This window comes from Phyllobates terribilis, unplaced genomic scaffold (assembly GCF_046119375.1).
Source record: "Phyllobates terribilis strain yellow unplaced genomic scaffold, ASM4611937v1 Scaffold_831__1_contigs__length_621364, whole genome shotgun sequence".
NCBI lineage: Eukaryota > Metazoa > Chordata > Amphibia > Anura > Dendrobatidae > Phyllobates > Phyllobates terribilis.
Window position 1 is genome coordinate 330,292 of NW_027363591.1, and position 21,440 is coordinate 351,731.

The 21,440-nt window shown below is 45.3% G+C and overlaps 1 pseudogene; it reads left to right on the top strand.

Annotated features, from left to right (window-relative positions):
• The window catches only part of LOC141240303 (translation factor GUF1, mitochondrial-like), a 73,199-nt pseudogene that overhangs the window by 37,677 nt on the left and 14,082 nt on the right, over positions 1 to 21,440 (top strand).

Genomic DNA, 21,440 nt, shown 5'->3' on the forward strand with positions numbered 1-21,440 from the left:
CCTGGTTTCAGGTCCAGTGGAGACAACCATTCATGAAATTGGTTCTCCAGAGCTGACCACAACTCCTCAGCTGTGTGACTCACATTTCCCAGACATTTCAATGTAAAAACCGCCTGATGACGTTGAGCCCTACTGCCAGCATAGTAAGGAGGTGTGCAGGATCCCTTCTGCGCAGTTAGAAAGCTTGTGGCATGACCAGACAGTCTTTGGGTGCAGGTGGAAGACCGAGAGGAGGTTGAGGAGGCAGAAGCAGTGGAGGAACTTTGACATAAAGAGGATTGACGCACAACTCGTGGGGACGGCAAGACTTGGACAGCAGCCCCTTGTCCTGCTGTCACCATAGTTACCCAGTGCCCAGTCAGCGACATGTAACGCCCCTGTCCATGCCTACTCGTCCAAGTGTCTGTGGTGAAATGCACCCTGTCACACACAGAGTTTCTCAAAGAAGCGGTGATGTTGTGTGCGACATGCTGGTGGAGCGCAGGCACACCTTTCTTTGAGAAGTAGTGCCAACTGGGCATCTGGTACTGGGGCACTGCGATGGACATAAGGTCTCGAAAATCCTCTGTGTCCACCAGGCGGAAAGGCAGCATTTCTGTAGCCAAGAGCTTGCAGATGGTGAAATTCAACCTCTTAGCTTTCTCATGGCTAGGAGGAAATGGTCTTTTACTTGTCCACATCTGAGGGACCGAGGGCTGGCTATTGTGCTTAGACGGGGTTGATAAGGGTGTCCCCGGCAAACTGCCGGTCTGTGAGGAAGATGCAGGCGGACATGTTAGGTTGCCTTGATCCAAAGGTGGTGCTATCGATGTTGGACAGCGCTCAACACCAGCTGGTGTTACCACCTCCAAAGAAAATGATGACCTGCCAATCACGCTGGCTGTTGCGGGTAAAGAGGTGGCAGGTCTGCGCCCCAAAACAGGTGTGACTGCTGTCCCCCCAGTCACAGAGGATGAAGAGGCCGCGGATGCACAAGATATGGCAGACGGTGGTTGGCCCGGCCGGCTAGGCCGCATTGTAGCACACTGAGCTTCCCACTGCAACTTATGCTTCATGTCCATGTGCCGGTTCATGCATGAAGTACTCAAACTATGTATTTTTTGGCCTCTACTTAGCTTTTGCTGACAAATGTTACAGATAACACGAGTTGGGTCATCTTTATCGATCTGAAAAAATGCCCAGGCTATGCAAGGCTTAGCACCCATGCGACCTGAAGAGCCACCACGACTTGTGGTGAGAGGCAGAGTTGTGTTTGAGGATGCAGTTGTTGACGTGCTTCCAGTACTACGTCTCTGTCCAGGAAGGCGCAACCTGACCTCGTCGTCACTAGCATCTTCCTCCACCTCCTCTGCTGACCTCATCTCTTGGCTGACTGTGGGTTGACAGTAAGTGGGATCTCCAACCTCATCATCATCACCCTGTGTGTTATCACACCCGTCGTCCTCAGAGCCAACCTGTTCCTGCCCTGACAAAAAACTAAAGTTGTCGCTCCAATCAGGTATTTGAGTCTTATCATCGTCTTCCTCATTGTCTCCACCAACAGGAGTTACAGTTTGGGAATGAGGGTCTACATTATGGTCAGAACCTTCTGCGTCTGGTCCTGGATCCGACTCATAAAGATTCTGGGCATCAGTGCAGATCATTTCCTCGTCTGGATTCACAGAAGCGCTGGAGTCGACCTCTGATTTCCAGGCTATAGTATGAGTAAACAGCTCTGCAGACTCAACCATCTGTTCTACCTCATACTCAGACGGGCAGCTGGAGATTTGGGAGCTGTGAGGAAGCAAGTGCGATTTGGGTGACACCTTTGAGGACTGGAGTATTTGTGATGTTGAAGTTGATGTGGAGGAGAGCCCACTTAAAGGAGCACTTGATATCCGTTGAAGCACCTGCTGTTTTTGTGCCTCATCTGGAATTTGTAGCGATTGGCGTGGCCGTAAGAAAGGGATCTTATCACATTGTCCGCTAAAAGAAGTAGACATTTTAGTTTGGCTGGAAGATGGTCTTTCTTCTGCAGATGTTACTGTTGCTTTAACACCTACCCCACGGGCACAACCTTTTTTCCCCTTCCCAACACGCCTATTCCCCTTTCCACCAGCAGCAGGCCTTTTTCCACTCATTTTGGTGGTTAACTAATTCACAACTCTGGAGTTGTTTGCACAAAAAAACAATGGATGGTAACCGAGCAGAGCTGAGTGGCCAAACTGTGGTATTAGGCCAAAACTATTGGCTGGGTTAGATGCAGAAAAAAATATATTCAGTTTGCAACCTGATGGAGGTCAGTATAGATGGACTAATAGAGAAAGTCCGACACACTGCTACAAGGCCAAATATTTTTTCAGAGGTAGATGCAGAAAAAAATTATATTCAGTTTGCAACCTGATGGAGGTCTGTATAGATGGATTAATAGAACAAGACCCACACACAGCTAGAAGCCCAATATTTTTTCAGAGGTAGATGCAGAAAAAAATATATTCAGTTTGCAACCTGATGGAGGTCAGTATAGATGGACTAATACAACAAGTCCCACACACAGCTAGAAGCCCAATATTTTTTCAGAGGTAGATGCAGAAAAAAATATATTCAGTTTGCAACCTGATGGAGGTCAGTATAGATGGACTAATACAACAAGTCCCACACACAGCTAGAAGCCCAAATATTTTTTCAGAGGTACTGTAGATGCAGATACAAATTATTTTTAATTTGCAACCTGATGGAGGTCAGTATAGATGGACTAATACAACAAGTCCCACACACAGCTAGAAGCCAAAATATTTTTTCAGAGGTACTGTAGATGCAGATACAAATTATTTTTAATTTGCAACCTGATGGAGGTCAGTATAGATGGACTAATACAAGTCCCACACACAGCTAGAAGCCCAAATATTTTTTCAGAGGTACTGTAGATGCAGATAAAAATTATTTTTAATTTGCAACCTGATGGAGGTCAGTATAGATGGACTAATAGAGTAAGTCCGACACACTGCTAGAAGGCCAAATATTTTTTCAGAGCTAGATGCAGAAAAAAATTATATTCAGTTTGCAACCTGATGGAGGTCAGTATAGATGGATTAATAGAACAAGACCCACACACAGCTAGAAGCCCAATATTTTTTCAGAGGTAGATGCAGAAAAAAATTATATTCAGTTTGCAACCTGATGGAGGTCTGTATAGATGGATTAATAGAACAAGACCCACACACAGCTAGAAGCCCAATATTTTTTCAGAGGTAGATGCAGAAAAAAATATATTCAGTTTGCAACCTGATGGAGGTCAGTATAGATGGACTAATACAACAAGTCCCACACACAGCTAGAAGCCCAATATTTTTTCAGAGGTAGATGCAGAAAAAAATATATTCAGTTTGCAACCTGATGGAGGTCAGTATAGATGGACTAATACAACAAGTCCCACACACAGCTAGAAGCCCAAATATTTTTTCAGAGGTACTGTAGATGCAGATACAAATTATTTTTAATTTGCAACCTGATGGAGGTCAGTATAGATGGACTAATACAACAAGTCCCACACACAGCTAGAAGCCCAAATATTTTTTCAGAGGTACTGTAGATGCAGATACAAATTATTTTTAATTTGCAACCTGATGGAGGTCAGTATAGATGGACTAATAGAGAAAGTCCGACACACTGCTAGAAGGCCAAATATTTTTTCAGAGCTAGATGCAGAAAAAAATTATATTCAGTTTGCAACCTGATGGAGGTCAGTATAGATGGATTAATAGAACAAGACCCACACACAGCTAGAAGCCCAAATATTTTTTCAGAGGTAGATGCAGAAAAAAATATATTCAGTTTGCAACCTGATGGAGGTCAGTATAGATGGACTAATACAACAAGTCCCACACACAGCTAGAAGCCCAAATATTTTTTCAGAGGTACTGTAGATGCAGATAAAAATTAGTTTTAATTTGCAACCTGATGGAGGTCAGTATAGATGGACTAATAGAATGATGCTATGCCCAAAAGATTTTACTTCACTAGGTGCAGTAAAAAAATTGGTATTCTATACACAGGTGGTATATCTTGCAGCACAGATAGGCTACTCCACTGACTAACACACTCTGCAATAGGCCAAAAAGGATTAGCTTTGCTAGATTCAGCCAAATGCTGTGAAAAAAACTTGCACAGCACTGGCACAGACCTGCCTGGCAAAAACTGATAGGAACTGATGTAACCTAGTCCTGAAAAGGACTCCAATTACAATTAGTCTTTACTCCCACAACCTATCTATTTAAGAGCACAGACCTCCCTGATAAAAGTCGTAGGAAATGCTGTAACCTAGTCCTTAAAAGGACTGCAATCACAACTATTCCCTACTCCCAAGCTATCTGTATATTTGTGCGAAAATTGGCTTGAAATTAACAAGGTATAGCGCACACAGCAACAGCGGTGCCGTCTAACACGCAGCTGCAGCAGTGAGAAAATGGTGGCGACGGGGAAAATGGCTTGGTCTTATAGGGCAAGGACATGTGACATACACTGCCAATGACACATGCCCTTGCTTGTGTGAAAAAAAGCACTTCGCTCCGTGTGTGCGCTGCTGATAGGCTGACAGATTGCACCTCCCCACTGCAAATGCGGGAAAGAGAAAAAAAAATGGAGATCTTCATTGTTCCTGCAGAGATCCATCCCCTGCCCCTCCCCCCGCCCCGCTGTACACTCAAACTGCGTATTAACATTAATTTTCATCATTACTGAGAAAAAATCCAGTTATGATTTTGGTGCACGAACAGTTATCGAACATAACCTCGAACAGCCGAATTTTTATCAAATTGTTCGTGTTCGCCGAACGGCTCGAACACCGCCCAAAACAGCTCGAATTTGAGATTGGCGAACAGTTCGAGTAGAACAACGCTCATCTCTACTGCTGAATCACTTTCTGGGCTGCCTGGCTCCACCTTCCCTTTATATATCCCTAACGGGCTCCCTCTGGTGGTCTGAGGTGGAAGGTGGAGGTGTGTGAATGGTTATGAGGGCCTCTTGTGGAGGAATCCATCAATGCACACTTCTAGGATCTGTTATACCAAGCGCAGCTGGGCGTCACAGCAGCGAACGTCGCGTCTTCAGGCGTCTGTGTAAGAACATCACATTTTTGTTTTCCTCCCTGAATAAGCACCAAATGGAATAGCTGAATGCCAGGATACAGAGACCGGCGGGGGGCAGGGAGGCGCTGTCCGCTGGATTTTGTGCTGGTTTCACAAGCGGTCACCCTGCAGTTTTCTCTGAATTTGCTGTGGAGACTTTTCACAACACATCTAATAATTGTGAACCTTCCACCTCACATGTTTATTATCTTGTCAGCTGGGCGGAATGAAAGCCGGACAAGAATGATCCTTATTACATATAATGGCTGCACTGAGCGATGGGGAAAAGCCGCAGAGGACTGAGAACAGAAGGGCAGAGGGGTTTCCTCTTCCTCATAGGAGAAAGTCTACAGGGACCAGTACAGAAGCTGGTGCAGAAGGGGAGACAAGGGCTGAGCCACTTACACAGACAGAAAGCTGAGGAGAGGAGGACATGTTATTACTCCAGGATCCGCTCCATTCCTTCCCTATGTGGCATTCAAGCCCTGAGCTCGGCTTTTCTGGAGCCCCATAGAGAATGAATGGAGCTGCAGTTGATCCCTGACTTTCCACTCCTTCCCGATCAGACAATGGTTCGCAGCGGTCAGACCCCACAATCAGTAAGTGATTACCGAGCCTGTGGATAAGTGATAACTTGTTTTCTTCAGACATCCCCTTTAAGCAATGGAGCATGGCAGCAGAGAAGGTGGGAGAAGGCGCTGGTTACAGGGGAGACTTTACCTCTGGAGGCCGCATATAGGACATGTGAGGTGCGGACACTTCCCGTATTCATCATTACTGAGCCCCCGCTCTGTATGGCTCTTATCTGAGCTGCAGGAGACGCAGCAGTTACTAATCAGCCGCTCTCCGTTCACTTGCAGCCGTCCGAGCTCTGCTGTGCCTGTTAGGGGTGAAGTTCGGGTCCTAGGAGGCATCGTCTATGCAGAATGCACAGCAGATCACAGCCCGGGCACCACGTCTCTGGGTAAATCTCCACCTTTTGAGTTACTTCTTGTGCAGCAGCCCCATGCAAGTTGCTCCGCTCTCCTCGGCCAGCTCCTGCTGAAGACTGAGCTCCTCTGCCCAATCTAGGAGCTCAATAGCCCTGATCACGTCAGTGGTAGCCCAGCGCTGCTGGATCAGATTTACAAATGGCAAACTAATCAGCTCTAGGCATTTCTAATATGTGCAGAGCAGGCGACATAAGTCTCACCGGCGTCCTCATAGACCTTTGCTCAGTCGGGGTCTAATAGGAGCAGTAAGATGGCCGTCATGGGGTCCATTGTTAGATCTCGGCTGCCATAGAAACTCATCGGCACCATGATCGCGCCTCCCTCTCCTGTCTAAAGTGCCTAAATGCTGTGGAAGCCCCCTACTGTGTCATACAGTGGATTAAACTGCCAGGGTCAGGGTTGGCTCCACTGTCGGTGGCTGAGGCAGGAGCAGGGCTGTGTTATACAGCCACACTTCTGCCGCAGATCTTGTAAGAGCCCTGACAGGACCTGCCTGATGATAATGTGTCCTATAGAGCGGGTCCTGGTACCGGACTGCCCTGTACATATTCACCACTAGCTGGGAACCAGTTACTAACAAGGTCTAGTTTCAGATGTGTTTCCAGGATCTGTAGTTGTCAGCATTTTATCCTTAAGGCCAAGTTATAATATCACTGTAACACTCTCACCCTGTACCTGTATACCTGCCCTGTGTGCTGCACAAAAGTATATAACAAAGTGTGTGTGTACACAGATATCTATCTCCTGAATGGAATTACTGCTAGATCTCCTGTACATAGAAATATGAGGTTCTTAGCGCACATTTTGAGCAAATTGTGCGAGCCCATCTGCCAATGTCAAGGCGACCTCTTCAGATGGGTCCCTACACTAACACTACACTAACTTAGTAACTGGGACTAGTTTTTTTTATTATTACCACCATTTTTACTATTTATTATTATTGCATTAATCCAATTAATTGTAACTGTTATAAAACTAATTAAAAAAATTAAATTCTATTTTTTTTATTAATCTTGTGATTCTAATAATGGTATTACTAAAATCCCTATGCCTAAAGCTGTTGATCCAGAAGAAGGCAAAAACCCCAGGACACCTAACGCCAATTTGTGTCACGGGAAAAATTCCTTCTTGACCCCGGGAAAAGGCGATCAGTCCTAGGACCCTGGATCAAACCTAATAATGTTATTACAAGTTAAATATTACACTAATTATTGTACTACTGGAGTTATTTTAATTTGTTTTTATAAATCTAACTATTTGATATGGTTATTATTAACATTGTGCTATCTTATTACAGTATTACTCTTCTTTCCTATCACTACTAATACTGCCCTATACCTACAGTGTTGATCCAGAAGAAGGCAAAAACCCCAGGACACCTTCAGCCAATTTGTGTCACAGGGAAAAAATTCCTTCTTGACCCCGAGAAAAGGCGATCAGTCCTAGAACCCTGGATCAAACCTAATTATGTTACTAGTTATGTAATTACTATTACTGTACTAAATGTACTACTACAGTTGTTTTTAATATATTTTTTTTATATATTTTGTCTTATGTCCTGCTTTCTTATTAAAGTACTACTCTAACTTTTCTATAACTATTTAATATTACTGTATTGATTAAACTACGTCTATAATTATTTTTATTTACTCTTTGTTCTTTCTATAGATATAACTAGTTTATATTTATTATTAATAATAATAATAACCTGCTATCTTATTACGGTATTATTCTTCTTTCCTATTGCTACTAATACTACCCTATTCCTAGAGTGTTGATCCAAAAGAAGGCAAAAACCTCAGGACACCTTCAGCCAATTTGTGTCACAGCGGAAAAATTCCTTCTTGACCCCGAGAAAAGGCGATCAGTCCTAGAACCCTGGATCACACTGCTATTCTACCTACTACTATTACTACTGTTATTTTATTACTTTCTTACTATTATCACTAGTATTATTACTCAAATTACACTAATACTGATATACTGCCACTATATTACTACTATCCTGCTATTATTACTTTGGTGGATTTATACTTACCAGCCGGTATTGCCGTATGATGTTATCGGCAGAGAGGTCCCAGCAGGATGGTCCACATGATGTTCCTCTTTCCTCTCAAATACCGGTTGATGTAATGGCGGACTTTGTTCTGGTTCTGCTTCTTCCTTTTTGTTGTAGGATCGATTGTTGTCTTATCTGGCCTTTGGCCATCCCTTTCCCCCTAGGGATCTTAAGGTGCAGTTCTGTCCTCTTCGGTCTCCTCTTCGGTTTCCTCTTCGGTGGGTCTCCTCTTCGGTCTCCTCTTCGGTGGTTCTCCTCTTCGGTGGGTCTCCTCTTCGGTGGGGCTCCTCTTCGGTGGGTCTCCTCTTCGGTGGGTCTCCTCTTGGGTCTCCTCTTCGGTGGGTCTCCTCTTCGGTGGGTCTCCTCTTCGGTGGGTCTCCTCTTCGGTAGGTCTCCTCTTGGGTCTCCTCTTCGGTGGGGTCTCCTCTTCGGTGGGGTCTCCTCTTCGGTGGGTCTCCTCTTCGGTGGGGCTCCTCTTCGGTGGGTCTCCTCTTGGGTCTCCTCTTCGGTGGGTCTCCTCTTCGGTGGGTCTCCTCTTGGGTCTCCTCTTCGGTGGGTCTCCTCTTCGGTGGGTCTCCTCTTCGGTGGGCCTCCTCTTCGGTCTCCTTCGGTGGGTCTCCTCTTCGGTGGGTCTCCTCTTCGGTGGGGTCTCCTCTTCGGTGGGGTCTCCTCTTCGGTGGGTCTCTTCTTGGGTCTCCTCTTCGGTGGGGTCTCCTCTTCGGTGGGGTCTCCTGTTCGGTGGGTCTCCTCTTGGGTCTCCTCTTTGGTGGGGTTTCCTCTTCTTGGGGTCTCCTCTTCGGTGGGGTCTCCTCTTCGGTGGGTCTCCTCTTCGGTGGGATCTCCTCTTCGGTGGGTCTCCTCTTGGGTCTCCTCTTCGGTGGGGTCTCCTCTTCGGTGGGTCTCCTCTTCGGTGGGGTCTCCTCTTCGGTGGGGTCTCCTCTTTGGTGGGTCTCCTCTTCGGTGGGTCTCCTCTTCGGTGGGGTCTCCTCTTCGGTGGGTCTCCTCTTGGGTCTCCTCTTGGGTCTCCTCTTCGGTGGGTCTCCTCTTCGGTGGGGTCTCCTCTTCGGTGGGTCTCCTCTTCGGTGAGTCTTCTCTTGGGTCTCCTCTTCGGTGGGGTCTCCTCTTCGGTGGGTCTCCTCTTCGGTGGGGTCTCCTCTTCGGTGGGTCTCCTCTTCGGTGGGGTCTCCTCTTCGGTGGGTCTCCTCTTCGGTGGGGTCTCCTCTTCGGTGGGGTCTCCTCTTCGGTGGGTCTCCTCTTGGGTCTCCTCTTCGGTGGGTCTCCTCTTGGGTCTCCTCTTTGGTGGGCCTCCTCTTGGGTTTCCTCTTCGGTGGGGTCTCCTCTTCGGTGGGGTCTCCTCTTCGGTGGGGTCTCCTCTTCGGTGGGTCTCTTCTTGGGTCTCCTCTTCGGTGGGGTTTCCTCTTCGGTGGGTCTCCTCTTCGGTGGGTCTCCTCTTCGGTGGGGTCTCCTCTTCGGTGGGGTCTCCTCTTCGGTGGGTCTCCTCTTGGGTCTCCTCTTCGGTGGGGTCTCCTCTTCGGTGGGTCTCCTCTTCGGTGGGGTCTCGTCTTCGGTGGGTTCTCCTCTTCGGTGGGTCTCCTCTTGGGTCTCCTCTTTGGTGGGTCTCCTCTTGGGTCTCCTCTTCGGTGGGGTCTCCTCTTCGGTGGGGTCTCCTCTTCGGTGGGTCTCCTCTTCGGTGGGGTCTCCTCTTCGGTAGGGTCTCCTCTTCGGTGGGTCTCCTCTTCGGTGGGGTCTCCTCTTCGGTGGGGTCTCCTCTTCGGTGGGTCTCCTCTTGGGTCTCCTCTTCGGTGGGGTCTCCTCTTGGGTCTCCTCTTCGGTGGGGTCTCCTCTTCGGTGGGGTCTCCTCTTCGGTGGGGTCTCCTCTTCGGTGGGGTCTCCTCTTGGGTCTCCTCTTTGGTGGGGTCTCCTCTTGGGTCTCCTCTTCGGTGGGGTCTCCTCTTCGGTGGGGTCTCCTCTTCGGTGGGGTCTCCTCTTCGGTGGGTCTCCTCTTCGGTGGGGTCTCCTCTTCGGTGGGTCTCCTCTTCGGTGGGTCTCCTCTTCGGTGGGGTCTCCTCTTGGGTCTCCTCTTCGGTGGGTCTCCTCTTCGGTGGGGTCTCCTCTTCGGTGGGGTCTCCTCTTGTGTCTCCTCTTCGGTGGGGTCTCCTCTTCGGTGGGGTCTCCTCTTCGGTGGGGTCTCCTCTTGGGTCTCCTCTTCGGTGGGGTCTCCTCTTCGGTGGGGTCTCCTCTTGGGTCTCCTCTTCGGTGGGGTCTCCTCTTCGGTGGGGTCTCCTCTTTGGTGGGGTCTCCTCTTCTCAGGAAACACAACCAGATATTAGGAGCAATCCTCAACTGACAGAGTGCTACTACTGACCACCGCGCTGCCCTCATCCCTCTAAGAAAGTGTTTTTTCCTGTTTTACACAGAATGCAGACTACTGTGCAGCAACCTATACTCCCGAGGGGCCGCAGGAAACTGGAGGAAATAATGTCCTTCTCTTCCTTTAAATTACGCTTATGCCATGTTCTCACTGGTGCTATCGGCTTCCATTGGCGATTTAAGCTTTTTGGTATTTTTGATGCTGTATTAGTCACAAAATTACCTGAGACGTAATAAATAGCATTAAAGCTGCAGTAATTTTTTTATATACACTGCTCAAAAAAATAAAGGGAACACTTAAACAACAGAATATAACTCCAAGTAAATCAAACTTCTCTGAAATCAAACTGTCCACTTAGGAAACAACACTGATTGACAATCAATTTCACATGCTGTTGTGCAAATGGAATAGACAATAGATGGAAATTATTGGCAATTATCAAGACACCCTCAATAAAGGAGTGGTTCTGCAGGTGGGGATCACAGACCACATCTCAGTACCAGTGCTTTCTGGCTGATGTTTTGGTCACTTTTCAATGTTGGTTGTGCTTTCACACTCGTGGTAGCATGAGACGGACTCTACAACCCACAGAAGTTGCTCAGGTAGTGCAGCTCATCCAGGATGGCACATCAGTGAGAGCTGTGGCAAGGAGGTTTGCTGTGTCTGTCAGCGTAGTGTTCACAGGCTGGAGACGCTACCAGGAGACAGGCCAGTACACCAGGAGACATGGAGTGGGCCTTAGGAGGGCAACAACCCAGCAGCAGGACCGCTACCTCCGCTTTTGTGCAAGAAGCAACAGGAGGAGCACTGCCAGAGCCCTGCAAAATGACCTCCAGCTGGCCACAAATGTGCATGTGTCTGCACAAACTGTTAGAACTGACTCCATGAGGGTGGTATGAGGGCCCGACGTCCACAGATGGGGGTTGTGCTCACAGCCTAACACTGTGCAGGATGCTTGGCATTTGCCACAGAACACCAGAATTGGCAAACTCGCCACTGGCTCCCTGTGCTCTTCACAGATGAAAGCAGGGTCACACTGAGCACATGTGACAGACGTGACAGAGTCTGGAGACGCCGTGGAGAACGATCTGCTGCCTGCAACATCCTTCAGCATGACCGGTTTGGCAGTGGGTCAGTAATGGTGTGGGGTGGCATTTCTTTGAAGGGCCGCACAGCCCTCCATGTGCTCTCCAGAGGTAGCCTGACTGTCATTAGGTTAAGAGATGAGATCCTCAGGCCCCTTGTGAGACAATATGCTGGTGCAGTGGGCCCTGGGTTCCTCCTAATGCAGGACATTGCAGTGTGTATTTTCTTATGTCCATGTATTTACTACTAAAAGTAATTTTTTACATTTAGGTTTCATTTTTCACTGGTTATTACAGACTTATTGCTTCCCTGCACATTCAAGTTTCATGTTTTCTTTGGGCATAGATCAGCTAAAAGGCACTCAGGAAAAAAAACAGATGAAACATCTACACACTCTCCCTTAAGACTGTCAGAAGGAGCTCACTGATAGATTCTCAGTTAGCTAATTTTGCAGCCAGGAATAGACAGTACAGCACAGATGCTACAGAAGGCAACATTTTTCATGAAACTCAATTACAGAAATCAATTTTAGCCCCAAATACTTGCATTAAAGTAAAAAAAACAAATGGCCGCAAAGCAGGACAACCGCTTTAACTCCTTACCAACATCTGCCGTACATGTCTGGTATAAGTCAGTAGCGGGTGTATGGAGCAGAGTCAGCTCGCCCCGTACATGGCAGATAATGGCTGTGACAAACAACCAGGACCTGCCTCTAAGAGCTGCGAGTGGAGCGAAGATCTGCCCACCACTGTTAACCTGTTCAGTGCTGCTGTCAATCACTAACAGCAGCATTAACAGCGCGCCGGCATTGGGACGCATCGTTCCATGCGCCCACCGGCGCTCCTGTGACGCGATCACAGGCCGCAGATGGACTGCTATGACATCCGGGGGTCTGCTGAAGCCTCCGTGCCTGTCATCATAAAGCTTCATTTGGGCTGTAAAGAAGACCGTGATTTTGCTATATGGAGCATTACTGTGGTATCGCTGTATATAGCACAAGCAATCAGATAATGTATACAAATGCAGTGAAAATTAAAAAAAAAAAGTCTAAAATATTAAAACCCCACACGTTCAACTCACCTCCCACTAAAAATAAAGATAATAAAAATATACACATTTGTGCTATGGTCTCTTTCAGAGAAATACAATCTATCCAAATATAAAAAACAAACTATCAGTGAACACAGAAAAAAATTCAAAAAGCCAAAATTGCATTTTTTTCGTTCGCCACAATACTGCAGAAAATCCTGTAAGAAGCGATGACCATGTCATATGTGTCCCAAAATGTTATCAATAAAGTCCTCTTGCCCTTCAAAAAATAAGCCCCCTCACAGCTCCATCAACCCGAAAAACGAAAATGTTACGGGTCTCAGAAAAAATGGTGACACCATAAAAAAAAGTTTTTTTCTTTTGCCAAAACTATTGGAGAAGTTTGGTCTTGCTGTGATCACACTGAGGAGTAGGATCCTATTACCAGGTCATTTTCACCACACTATGTACGCCGTTAAAACCCTTCCCAGAAAAACAGGGTCAGGCTTTTTTTTTCCTCGCACTTTTACTGCACTTGGAATGTTTTTCCCGTTTTCTAGTACTATGTGGTAAATGAATGGTGGGATTTATAAGTACCGCTCGTCCTGCAAAATAACAAGACCTCACACTATGTGGACAGACATGAAAAAGTTATAGCCCTTGGAAAAAGCCAAGGAAAAAACAGAAAAAAACCATCAATTGGTTCTGTTGGGAAGGGGTAAAGCTGAAGAAACGCATGTAACAGCAGAATATGGAGGAAGGTGAGATATCACAGGCTGGTGGATACTACCTGCTCCATCGCTGGCAGAGTAACCCATCCCCATGGTGGCCGCTGAGATCTTCTCTTGTAGAAACGTCTCCAAAATCTATAAAACATGGGGAACAGTCAGCAGAGGGTTTGGTGATTGGCTCATATTGGCGATATACCCAGGGGCATTACTGGGCACAGGGAAGATTGGGAATGAATAGGATTGGCTGTTAGATATGTGATCTCTTCAATTAAAGGGGATGTCTAGTTGGAACAAGTTCTCACTGATCTCTGGATAGGTGATGACTCTTAGATCGGTGGGTTTGGCCGCTATGACCCAATCAGCAGAACAGCACTTATAGATAGAAGTGAGCGAAGTGCAAATGTTCAACCGCCGGTCCGTTCATTCTCTATGGGGGGCGCTGTACTCAGCTTTCTCCTGCATAGAGAATGAATGGAGCGGTGGTCCGGGGAGGGTCTAGCAGGGATTAGTTGGGTTCCCAGCAGATCTAGAAGTTGTCACTTATCATGTGTTGGGGAATAATGACTTCTCCTCTGATAAATGTGCTGATTCCTGTCAGTTGTGGTCGCTGAGTGCGTGTGATGGGATGCGGCTCCGTCCGTTATATTATATCACGTCTTATACCTATAATCTCGCTGATCGCAGGTGTCTGTCTTCACACTCAGATGAGATGGAACAAACTGACCATATAGAACTTTTTTTTTTTTTTTTCTTCAAATTCAAACCGAGCAATCCTATTGGCTGAGTATGAATGCAGTTACCATGGTGACAGAAGTAGCTGCAGATTTAAAGGGACAAGATACTAATATTGTACTAAAGTGTATTTTATTATATACTTCACATAACTGACTGGGTACACCTTGGTGCTGGTGGGATGGCTTTTTTTTTTTTAAATCAATAAACATGTTTACTAAGTACCCTATATTATATATATTTCCTATTGCTTTTTACTTACTTATAGCAGGGTATATGTTCATATTGTTTCTATCCTAAGTTTGTCTATTTTCTAAGAGACGGTGGCAAACTTCTTCCTGGCCTTTGAAGCACAGCTTTCAATTATTCCTGTCGTAAACGAGGTAAAAAGCTTCGAGCCGAGCGCGATCAGACTCCTTCAGTCCCGCAGCAGGTAAATCTGTGACCATCGCCGGCACTCCTGCTGTTCCTAGTACCGATCCCTCTGAGCGGCTGTGCAGTAATGAAGGCTGGATTCACCCCAAACTTGCTCGTCTTTTTTTTCGATTTCCAGTTCTGGTAATTAGTGATACACATGTGTATATCCAGTGGTCAACTCAAAACCTGTGTATGGAAAATCAATTGTTTGCTGTATGCATCTCATTTGTAGGATGCACACTATTCATTTCAATATGGAGCGGAGTAGGAGGAGACTTTCATTACTGTCGCCCTTTACTTCCTCCCTGCTGATAGGAAATGCCATGCTGTTTGCTTGTGTCCTGTGATTACAGCAGCCTGCAACAGTTTTCAGCGTGCACTCCCCGGCTCAGGCATCAAGCAGTAAATGATCACATTAAAACGCTGCTACCCCTTTGTTAGTCACTTTTTTATCTTCTTCCCCTTCTACGAATGCTATAGTCCGTTATTCTAGAACTGCTCTGAAAATGGTTCTCTCTGGAGTGTTGGGATTTGGGTTTAGGGTGGGTTATGGGAATTGAAGTTCAGATACTTTGTTCATATTTTTACTATGGAATTACTATGTCATGTATGTTATTTGAAAGATGGAATATTTGTAGTTGGAGTTTTTCAATAAAAATGATTTGATTAAAAAAAATATGAAATTAAAATTCCTCTGTTCTTGAGAAAGCATAGGATTTTACTAAGAGGTAAATTGCACGTTCCTTGTTTTCCGGGCACTTTACATTTTTGCTAGTTTTGTACGATTACACAATCCCTTTTATAGGCCAGTGCCAGTTGTACATCTCTCCCTAAACTCTTGTTCACACTATATTTTATGCCAGTTTTATTCTATGGTTTCTAGATGTTGTCCAGCTTTGATAAATAATTAGTATTTATACTTTTGCTTTTAGATAGACTTGAAGAATGCAGATCCGGAAAGGGTGGAGAAACAAATTGAGAAGATGTTTGACGTTCCCGCTAGTGACTGTATCCGGGTACGATGCGCTCCAGATCAAAATCATTCCTGTAGGCAAATTTAACTCCGCTGTCTGCACCTTGTCTTTTTATTTTTTTCTACAAAATGTGGCTGGAAAAGGGGCAATGTAGCGAGGAATTTACATCAATTTTTGGTGTTCAAAAAAAACAAAAAACTTTTGTGACGCATCATTTTTGCGCAAAAATGTGCAGCTTTCTATTTTACAGCACTCTTGCAACTTTTAGAAATTGGGCTTGGTAAGCTACACAGGTCTAAGAACGACGGGTGACGTTAAAAGTGGATAAAGACACACGGTGGCTCAGTGGTTAGCATTGTTGTTTTGCAGCGCTGGGATCCTGGGTTCAAATCCCACCAAGGACGACATCTGCAAGAAGTTTGTATGTTCTCCCTGTGTTTGCGCGGGTTTCCTCCGGGTTCTCCGGTTTTCTCCCACACTCCAAAGACATACTGATAGGGAATGTAGATTGTGAGCCCCGATGGGGGCAGTGATGATAATGTCTGTAAAGTGCTGTGAAATTAATGGCGCTATATAAGTGAGTAAAATAAATAAAGATAGATGGAAGTGCTACATAAACATTTATCAAACATCGCGCAACACTTTGATACATTTGGCACAAATAATGGTAACACAACCACAAGCAAAACTGACCTGAGAAAGTCCCTTTATGATACATTTTTCGGAAAGAATTTGAAAGATTTAAAGCGTTAGAAATGAAGAAGATTATCCAATATCCCAGAAAAAGGAAAAGTCTCCAGATGTCTTTATGCCGGATGCCGGTCTGTGTCCATACCTAAAGAAGAGCTGTCAAAAGAATGGGAAAGGAATCCTTTAGTAAACATAAATATCCATTGGGGTTTTAGGTGTTAAAAAAATGATCATATGAAAGATTTTGTGATCTGCGGTTACATGATTGTAATAACAACATTAAAGCCCCATTCAGATGTGCAGGTTTTATCCATGAGAAACTGAGCAGAACGATATATAGGTTTGTGGGAGAAGATTCAGTATAAATTGTAATTTATTCATTAGATTTGAGAGTCCTCAGTGGTTGATACCTTTAATGGCTAACGGAAAAGATGGTAACAAATTGCCAGCTTTCCAGACGACTCAGGCTTCTTCATCAGGCAGACCTGAGACCTGAGTAGTCTGCAAAGCTTGCAATTTGTTACCTTTTAATGGCTAACGGAAAAGATGGTATCAACCACTGAGGACTCTCAAATCTAAATACTCTTCTATCTACTGGCTAATACGCTACAAAGATAGATGTTTTTCCTGTATCAATTTATTCAGTGGAATCCTGCTGTTTGTACAGATGAGTCCAGTGGGCGGTCCTACTAGTGATTGACAGCTATCTTTGCCTGCATGGTCATACAGGGAACTGTCAATCACTTAGTAGGACCGCCCACTGGACTAGTGTACATACGGCAGGACTTTTCACTGCATAAAATGCCAGTTTTGCTCTCTTCCCACAGATATGTCTATCAGTCTGATCAACTTCTCTGCTCTACAACACCCCCTACAGATCTTATACCATTTCAGCATGACAGGTTCCTTTAATCACCTGCAGATGACATAAGTAGCCATGTTCTGTGTGGCTTACGGAGGGGCTTGATTGCTTGTCAGCTTCAAACAGGTTTCATTTCTTCTGATTCGTTGGAGCCGAGTTCTAAACTGTATTAAGAAATTCATTTCTCTGTTTATTTCTATTAGATGTCGGGGAAGCTTGGAACAAATGTGGAAAGTGTTCTTCAAGAAGTTGTCAGGAGGCTTCCACCGTGAGTACGGACTAATGCGGCTCTATCCATCTTCTCTTTATTAAAGGGAACCTGTCACCTTGTAAAATGCTATGTACCTGCAGGTATAGGGTTAATCTGCAGATAAATATTGTTACAATGCTGCCCGGCCGCCTTATTGATAGTGTAGGTACCGGGAGAAAATTAACTTCTTTCCTCCCTGCAGCCGCCGGCCTTCACTCATCGTTGTGCACGGAGCGGCTACAGTCTTGGATCACAGCACCGCTCGCTATATCAGGGGCGACGTCTGTAAACCCGGCCCGGATTTTGATTGACAGCTTGCTCTGCACAGATGCGCTGCAGAACCACTTAGAATCTGAGTGAAGGAGTAGTATGTTCACAGATAGAGAATATGGCTCATCCATGTGCAGATCCGCTCCACGTCCGATTACATATTTGTGGGAGAAACCCTAGTGGCAGCCTCATATTTCTGACATGGATCCTCTAGCACTATTTGTGAAACTGCGGCTCCCAGCATAACTTGATGAGAGACCGTCAGTCTGCTGGGACCTGTAGTTTCACTACAGCAGGAGTGTCACAAGCTGCGGACCTCCGCTCACTCCAGCACTGGTCGGCATTTTCAGCACGTGAACGCACGCTATGCTTTCTGGAGACACAAGGGTGTAGATCATTTTATCAAACCCTTGACTGTAAGTTTGCTGAACCCTAAGTGGATTATATTGTTCCCACAGTTTCAGTTTTGGACCATTTAAGGGGAATTTAAAGGGTTCTGGCCACTGATTTTCCTTAAAGGGGATCAGTATCCCTGTATGTCTTTGTATATACTTGATAAAGACCTATAACAGGTCGAAACGTTATGTGATGGCGGAATAAACTTTGTCTTTTGGAATTCATCACTCTGGACTGAACGCGGTTTACTTACCTTTGTCCCCCTTAACAGGATGTCTTATTTTTGTGTTTTAGTCCCAAGATTGAAAAGGGCAGCCCTCTTAAAGCCCTGCTGTTTGACTCAACGTTTGATCACTACAGAGGCGTCGTAGCAGCATCGCCCTGTGTGGAGGTGACGTGTGTAAAGGCAATAAAATCATGTCTGCCCACTCTGGCAAGTGCTATGAAGTCAATGAGGTTGGCATACTGACCCCAGAGGAAGTGCCAGCCAAAAAACTAAGTTTTTTTTTTAATAATTTTATTAGCCTTTCCCTCTGTCTTCACCAATCAGCCCTCTGTATTGATGATCAGATCAAAGATGTAGACAGGGATTGTCTCACGCTGCATCTCCTTCCTGATTGTATCACTGAGAAGACAGAAGCTGCCCCATCCCATTCTCCAAGAAATGCAGAACCCACTGCATCTGCTGTCCGTGATCCGCTTATTGTCAGAGGACATCATTAGGGACTGCATTTTCTCATTGCTTAAGAAATTGTTGGGGGATCCTGCTAATTGCTGAATAATAAAACTGCAGCACCGCTTCATTTAAAGCAGTGTTTCCCAAACTCCAGTCCTCATGGCCCCCAACAGGTCAGGTTTTCAGGATTTCCTCAGTATTACACATGTGATGAAAGTATCATCAAGGAATCAGGAATTCTCTCGCCTGTGCAATACTATGGAAATCCTGAAGACATGACCTGTGGGGGGCCGTGAGGACTGGAGTTTGGGAAACACTGATTTTAAAGGGACTGTCAGCACAGAATGACTGTTGAAACCAAGTACAAGCGCTCCGTGGATCACGGCGTGGGCCAGTCCTTTATATACACCTTCCCACCTGCTTGTTTTACCTGTGTCTCCTTCCTTCTCTGGTTCTATGAAGCCAGAGCTGTCAATCAAAGAAGAGGAGGGTGTGGATAGAGGGCAAACAAGCAGGTGGGAAGGTGTATATAAATGATTGGCCCCGTCATGAAGCACCGAGAGTTGGGGCTTAGTTTGAACAGTCATTCTGTGCTGACAGTCCCTTTAGGTGGACGAGATCCAGATGCAGCTCATTTCACCGCGTAAGGGTGTGTGCCCACTATGCGTTTTTTTAAGCGTTTCCGCAGCGGCAATTCCGCCGCAGGAACGCTTAAACGCTTGGTAGAAGGTCTGAAATGTTCCCCAATGATAATCTGCATGTGCTGTGCACATGCTGCGGAAATTTCCGCTGCGGATCATCATTGCGGAAAAATCTGCAGCACTACCAATTATTTTGCGTAAGCGTGGCGTTTTTGCCGCCATTGACTTGCATTGAATCGCTTAATATCCGCATGACTACATGTACACATGCGGATATTAAGCGATTCAATGTGTGGATGGTACCCGGGTCTGGAGAAGATGACTCTCCTCCAGACCCGGGTACCATAGAACCTGTTAAAAAACAAAGAATTTAAAATAAAAAATAAACCTTATACTCACCTTCTGATGGCCCCCGGTCTCCTTAGTGATGCGTCCTGGCTCCCCGGTGGCTCGCGATGGTCTAAAATTACCTTTCATGACGTCATTTAGTCATGTGACGGGTCGCATCGGATAAGGAGACCGGGGGCCATTGGAAGTTGAGTATAATGTTTTTTTAACTAACTTGGTCACACTATATAAAATCCATGCCGGTTGCATGGATTTATATAGTGTGACCAAGTTGTCAAGCACTTTTCCATGTGATGCTAAAATCGTTTGGAAAGCGCTTGACAACCCGCATGCGAAATCGTATGTGCAAAACGCGTGACAAACGCTTGTCCCTGGCTGAAAAAAACGCATGTAAAATCCACATGCCAGGGAGATACAGAAACGTTCAGGAAAAAACCGGAGCATTTCTGCATCGTGGGCACACAGCCTTAGAGTGCCGCTGTGCAGGCAAAGACAGCATCCCCCTCTTTCTGAGAATCAGTGGGCTTGAAGGGGTACGGCCCCCCATCAGTTATAAAGCCATGTCATGTCATCAGTCATATGAGTGTTATGTGGCAATGGCATTGTCTTGACAGCCAAGGATCCTACTGAAGGCCTCCATGTCTTCCATGATTGTACAACTATGAAGCCCATCCCATAACTGGGATTAATATGAGATTGGTCATTTTACTCTACACTGTAGCGGTAAAGCCATTGGATGCTTTCGGTGACCTGAGCCTGCAAAGTTAAATTCTCCCGTTACATCATTTTTGGCTTCACCACATCTGTTCGTGTTAAAACTAAAAAAAATATCTTCTAGAAATCCTATCGAGAGGATGATGGAATAAAAAAGAAAAAAAAAGATGAAGCGGCAGAATCTCTGGAGTTTATTTTGTTCACTTTGCCTCACCAAGAAAAGTAATAAAAAGATCAGAAAATATTTATAAAAACTACAGCTCTAACTGCAAAAAAAGCCCAGATACAATGAATCTACTGGAAAAAAGACCAGATACAACGAATCTACTGGAAAAAAGCCCAGATACAACGAATCTACTGAAAAAAAAGCCCAGATACAACGAATCTACTGGAAAAAAAGCCCAGATACAACGAATCTACTGGGAAAAAAGCCCAGATACAACGAATCTACTGGAAAAAAGCCCAGATACAACGAATCTACTGGAAAAAAAGCCCAGATACAACAAATCTACTGGGAAAAAAAGCCCAGATACAACGAATCTACTGGGAAAAAAAGCCCAGATACAACGAATCTACTGGGAAAAAAAGCCCAGATACAACGAATCTACTGGAAAAAAGCCCAGATACAACGAATCTACTGGGAAAAAAAGCCCAGATACAACGAATCTACTGGAAAAAAAGCCCAGATACAACAAATCTACTGGAAAAAAGCCCAGATACAACAAATCTACTGGAAAAAAGCCCAGATACAACGAATCTACTGGGAAAAAAAGCCCAGATACAACAAATCTACTGGAAAAAAGCCCAGATACAACAAATCTACTGGAAAAAAGCCCAGATACAACAAATCTACTGGAAAAAAGCCCAGATACAACAAATCTACTGGAAAAAAGCCCAGATACAACGAATCTACTGGAAAAAAGCCCAGATACAACGAATCTACTGGGAAAAAAAGCCCAGATACAACGAATCTACTGGGAAAAAAAGCCCAGATACAACGAATCTACTGGAAAAAAGCCCAGATACAACGAATCTACTGGGAAAAAAAGCCCAGATACAACGAATCTACTGGAAAAAAAGCCCAGATACAACAAATC